Below are 6,438 nucleotides of genomic sequence, written 5' to 3' on the forward strand. Positions count from 1 at the left end.
GAAACAAAAATCGGCTAGATAGATGATAACACGCAGGAATTGCAGAAGGGGGAGAAAACAGAAGCCACAGGGCAGGACCGGAGCGAGGAAAGGGGGCGGAGAGCGGCCGGGCCGGCCCACTCGGCCGCAGGGGGAGGGGCGGGGCTTAGGGACGACCTCGCCCCCCCGGCCGCCAAGTGGTTGCGCCCGGCCGCGACGGCCAATCAGCGCGCAGGATGTTGGAGCGGCGGCGGCGGTCTGGGCGCTCGCTGGCAGGGGGACCGCGGCCGCCGCCATGATGCTTGTTTGCTTTCAATGAAAACGAGGGGGGCGCGGAGGAGGAGGCGTCGGCGTCGGTGGCGGCGGCGTCGGCGGCTCGGAGGCGAAGGCGGCGGTGGGCGTAGCGAGGAGGGCGAGGCCGGGGGCCGAGAGGGCGGGCGGGCGTAGTGGCGGCCCGTCGGGGCGGCTGAGGTGGCAGCTGAAGCGGTGGCGCTCGGAGGGGGAACAAAGAGCGGCGGCTGAGGCGGCAGAGGAGCGGCGGCGGCGGCGGCAGCGGGCGGGACTGGTATGGTGGTTCCACAGGGCAGACCCCGCTGCACTCACTGGGAGGAGGCGGCGGCGGAAGGCGGCGCCCCTCGAGAGGTGAGGGCGACGTGGGGGGCGGCGGGCGCTGCTCCGGGTCGGGGGCGCCCCAGCTCCAGGCGCGCCGGCTCGGTGCGGGCAACTTGAGTTTTCACGGGTGGCCGTCGGTGCCGCTCGGCCGAGTTGGCAGCTTTGGGGAACCCCTGCTCAGCCTCAGCGCCCTCCCCCAGGGCTGTCCCCACGCGAGGTCCCGGGCGGGGGCGTTGATTGACGGCGGGGGCGGGCGCCCCTCGACTCGTCGGCGCCCCGGGACTCGTGGCCAGAAGTGGAGGCAACTTTGGAGAGAGAGGGCTCTGTGGGATCGCGCACAGTGGAGGATGGAACCTCACAGTCCACGGTCGCAGTTACCGCCAAGCGGGAAACCAACCATTTATCCCTCCTCCCCCTCCAATGTTTAAAAATTCACTTTAATGCAGATTTTTTGGGGGGAGGGGGCCGGGTGGATTGTGTGTTTGAAGCGTGTAGCACCGAATGGAGAGATTTATTTTATGGTGTTGCTGAGGTCACGGAGGTAGTACAGATTATTACTTGAAGTTCTTTACCCCAGTAATATAAATCACATCTTAAGCGTTCAGCACCAGTTGTTATTTTTTCTTTGGGAACTTTTGTTTCCTTTGACTTTTGCTCTTTTGCCTTTCCTGGAGAACCTGCTAACCCGCACCTGTATGTAACCTTATTTTCTTTTAACTGTTACAGCAAATGGCAACCTTATGAATGGTTTCTTGTTTGGATTTGCTGTGTTAAAGTGGCATTCTTGAAGTAATCTGGTTTGAATTCCTATAAAATGTTCTGCAGGTGGATTGTCTACAGTACTGAATATTCTTATTTACATGGGTCTGAGAATTTAGCTTTGGAGAGGAAGAAAGTGAATAGGAATAAGTGAAAAATAAAATGGTGTGATTAGTAATAGTACTTTGTATTTTTCACAGTGCTCTGTAGTTTTGTAGGCAGGCTGTAGGAGCTGATGTGTCTATTGATCAAAAGGTTTTGAAGACATTTTTGTAATTACTGTTAGGACAGCTGACACAGTCCTTAGGAAATGCTGATTTTTAGAATAAAGTTTAGAGTAAAAACAATTGCTTAATATCATTAGACTGGTGATCTAGTACAGTTGTGTTGCTTTAAACAAAGCAAGCTGTTACTGCTTATGAGGAAACTGAGACCTAGAAAGATTAAAGCGACTTGCCCAAGTTATGGCAGTTAGAGAAAGGACCAGGGTGTGTGTGCATGTGGAGTGCGTGAATCTAAAGATTTGTTCTGGGGTGGGGGGGATGTTTTAAAAGGATGGGAATTATTTGAGGTAGTAGAGTTTGGTCAGTTCTCAGTAAGTGAACAGCATGCTTACTGAAGTCTTACTGAAGTGCTCCAAAAAGAGTATAAAAAATAATACTGTTTTCTTTTTGTAAGACTGAAGTCTTCCTGAAAGTCAGCCCTTGCATAATTTCAAGTATGATTTGATAAGTGGTGATGTAGCCAAAGAAGCTCCCTTTGAATGCCTGTTCAATTTGTAAAGACTGGTTGGCAAAGTGAAACTGCAGTTGTTGGGAAATTTCAGGCTGTTTTATTTAAACAGACATGAGTTTGGTTTACAGAACTTGGTCCTGACTTTAAAGGAATTTAGGAATTTGCCCAATGTATTTGTAGTTTGTAAATATACATTTGGTTATTGCGTAGGTATTCTACAGTATCCATACTACCCTTTTTATATTCTTTAAAGAATAAACTTTTTCATGTCATTGTGAAACAGAAAAGAATAATATAAGTAAGGCAAACTGGAATAGATGGTTAAAGCAGTTCATAGATGAGAGGGGTCAGTATCTTCAGCATATATATATATATATATATATACACACACATACATACACATACATACACATACACACGTATACATATATATATAATATATATATATATATGTATATGTATTGGAGGTGCTGTGGTTCCTGGAAACCTTTCTACCTCCGGGTTACACTCCCAGACCTATATTTATATATTTTCATTTGGAAACAGGGTCTCCTAAGCCAGCACAGCTGGCTTCGAACCTGCACGATCCTCCTGTCTCCGCTTCCCAAGTGCAGGGATTACAAGCCCGGCTTCTTCATCATATATTTAACCCATTTTTATATGCAAGGATAGCTGGTTGGGAAGCTCTAGTTTGAAACATTTTTAATTTGAAAAAGTCCAAATAGGTTCAGCTAAAAATGCATATTTTACTGGAGAAAAGATTTGGATTTGTGGCTATGGGGAGTGCATATGTGCACACACATGAGCATCTATGTGTCTAAATATAGAGACACACATACATAAATACACACTTTTGTAGAACTGAATGTATTATGTAGAAAAGAAAGTTCCCAATTTTAATTTTCAAATCCTCTAACTTCTACAAAGTCTTTTACTGATAGGCTTTTTTTTCCCTTTAACTTTACCTGCTACTCACTTCAGGGAGGTAGCCATCTTACAATGAAATGTGATTGATAAAATATGATGTTCAGGTATGCTTTGTAAACTAAGTTGTAATCATGCTGTACACTCATGTGCATTAAAGTACAGTGTAATACACCAGATTTTAGTATTTGAATAATTAAAGAGGAAAAGAAGGGTTATTTGGATCCAAGATAGGATTTAGGTTACTTTACTCTTCTATGGGGTTTACCTCTCCCTCCTGCATTTGAATTTTCTTAATAATTTAAGGTACATGTCAAGGAATAGCTTATGCTGGGCACAGTGTTGTGTTTGAGAATTCAAAAATGGATGACAGTATACTTAGTTTTGTCATCTTTGCATAATCTTAATACGTACCCAGGGTGCTGTGAAAAAACTGAGGAAAGAATGGTCAAACTTACAGAGGGTGTGGTACCAGTTTACAAAAGTAACACAGAAGAAGAGCTTGCCAAACTGGGAGGTGAACATTTCAAATAGAAGAAGCAGTTGTTGTATTGAGATGTCCAGTGCTGGGGTAAGGCCAGCTGTAAGGTGTTACTGGAACAGGGGAGTGACGAGAGGAACTTGTGAAGGTGTGTCTGGCCTAGATTTTGAAGGCCCATGTTTGCTTCATTAGCTAAATGTGAAATTTCTACCTTTCTTCTGTAGCAAAGAAAAGAGCCAAAATACTGTTAGTAGGGAGCAGTGTGATTTAGAGATAATTTGGCATCATTGTGGAGAGGAGTGGAGGCTGTCCACATAAAAATCAAGTCATACTTGGGATGAGGGATAATATGAAGTTATTGGCTCAGAATTTATTTTTAACTTGGGAGTGGTATCGCTCTTTTTGGGGAGGGGATTGAATTCAGGAGCTACCTCTAAGCCATGCCTCAGCCATTTTCATTTTTTTATTTTGAAACAGGGTCTAACCTAAGTTGCTGAGAGTCTTGCTGAGTTGCTGAGGCTGGCCTTGCTATCCTGTGTCAGCCTCCCAAGTAGTGGGATTACAGGCATGCACCGCCTTTCCTGGCTTGGCTATGATGTCTCTTGTGTGTCTGATCCCTTTGATAGTAAGTTTGAGGGCTCTGCCCAAAGGCTTTATAATACAGGGTCACTTAAAGATAAAATGTCAGTATCTTTTGAAAGAGGTTAAAAGCAATCAATATGGTGAAAGCTCTAAAATGGTACACATGAAAGTTCAGGGTTGAGAACTTGTCTTCTGAGTCAGACTTAGGCTGAGTAGAAAGTTTAGATGGAAAAATGTCAATTCTGTGGTCACCAGAAGTCAAAGGCACCAAACTAAGGTTATGAGTACTCTAAGTGGTTTGTTTGTGAAATTTGGGGAGAAGCGAAGTTTTCTCTTTGGTAAATTGTTGGAATATTCAGACTGTATACCGCCAAAGAATTCGTAAAGTTGTTAACTTAGTACACTCAGTTCTGCTCTAAAGAAACAGGTTCTTGAAAGTCACTGTGCTATGCAGAATTGTGCAGTAGAAACCACAAGTCTTAGGAGAAGAAGTGGAATTGGGATACAACACTTAGAAATTTTGCCAATGACATGTTGAGAGAAAAAGGCTTAGAAAAAAATCCCCTGGGGTAGCACTGTGTGTGTGTGTGTGTGTGTGTGTGTGTGTGTGTGTGTGTGTGTGTGTGTGTGTGTATTGGGGGAGTATTGGTAATTGAACCCAGGGGCATTCTGCTTCCAAGGTACGAATTAGACCTTTTTATATTGAAACAGTGTCTCACCAAGTTACTGAGGCTGTCTTCCATCATGTGATTCCTGGTGATCCTTCTAACTTAGCCTCCCAAGTACTGGGCTTACAGGCATGTGCCACTGCAAGGAGCTGGTAGGACATTTATATAACCCTGAAAAAGACCTAGTTTGGTTGTGCAAGTGAACCTTAAACGGGATTGCTGCTTGCGACATACTGTGAATTGGTAGAAAGTTACCTGAAATCAGATGAGAAGTTATAACACCAGAATGCACACAGGTTTGTTATTTTATTTAATGTGTTACTGACAAAGTTTTTAAGTGTGGTACCCCAATATTTAGACTCATAACACATAGCAAATGGATAAGTATGTGTATATTTCTATTTGGCTCAGTTCAGCTGGGTGCAGTTTTCTACTTTAATTTTTTTTCCAGATGAAATAGCATGTAAGCAAATTGGAAATTTGCATTCGACTTAAATTGTTGTTGTTTTTGTTTTTTACGGTACTGGAGATTGAATCCAGGGGCATTCTGCCTCCAAGCAACACCCCCACCCCTATTTTGTTATTTTTTTTATTTTGAAACAGGGTCTCTAAATTGCGGAGGGACTCACTAAGAAGTGGAGGCTGGCTGCAAACCTGTGATCCTCCTGTCTCAGCCTCCGAAGTACCGGGATTATAAGGGTGTACCACTATGCCCGGCTCAAGTTGTTTTTTAACATATCAGTCATGTTGGAACAAATTCACATTGTTGAAACAGGTGTAGCCAAACTGATAATACTTTAATAGAGCATTTTAAAACTACTATAAGCCAGGCATGGTGGCTCACGCTTGCAACCCCAGCATTCGGGAGGCTGAGACAGGAGGTTCTGGGTTTGAGGACAGCCTCAGCTACTTAGTGAGACCTTCTCCAACTTGGTGAGACCCTGTTTCAAAAGAAAGAATAAAAAATAGGGCTGAGGGTGTAGCTCAGAGGTAGAGTGCCCCTGGTTTCCATCCCCAGTACCGCAAATAAAACTACTATAACTCACCAGGCGTGGTGGTGCACGCTTGTAACTCCAGTACTTGGGAGGGTGAAACAGGAGGATGGTGGTTCATGGACAGCTTCAGCTACTTGGTGAGGCCCTCTGCAATTTAGTGAGACCCTGTTTCAAAATAAAGAATAAAAAGCCGGGTGTGGTGGCGCACACTTGTAATCCCAGCACTTGGGAGGCTGAGACAGGATTACACAGGTTCAAAGCCAGCCTCAGCCACTTACTGAGGCTCTCAGCAACTTAGTGAGAGCAACTTGTTTCCAATAAAGTATAAAATAGGCCTGGGAGTATATCCTGGAGGTAGAAAAGCCCCTGGGCTCCAACCCAAGTACCACACACACACCAAAAAAAGAAAAAAAGAAACCCCAAAAAATAAAGAATAAAAAATAGGGCTGGGAGTATAGCTCAGAGATAGGATGCCCCTGGGTGTTATCCTCCGTACTACAAAAAAAGGGGGGGCTTTTTATTTAATTAATTTACTTTGTGCTAGGAGTTGAATCAAAGGGCATTCTACTGTTGAGCTACACTCCAACCTTTTAAGTTTTGAAACAAGGTATGACTAAGTTTCTGAGGGTCTTGCTAAATTCTTGAGGTTGGCCTTGGTCCTACAGTCCTCCTATCTTAGTCTCAAGTACTAGTATTATAGGCA

This window comes from Muscardinus avellanarius (genome assembly GCF_963383645.1).
Source record: "Muscardinus avellanarius genome assembly, chromosome: 7".
NCBI classification, from domain to species: Eukaryota; Metazoa; Chordata; class Mammalia; order Rodentia; family Gliridae; genus Muscardinus; species Muscardinus avellanarius.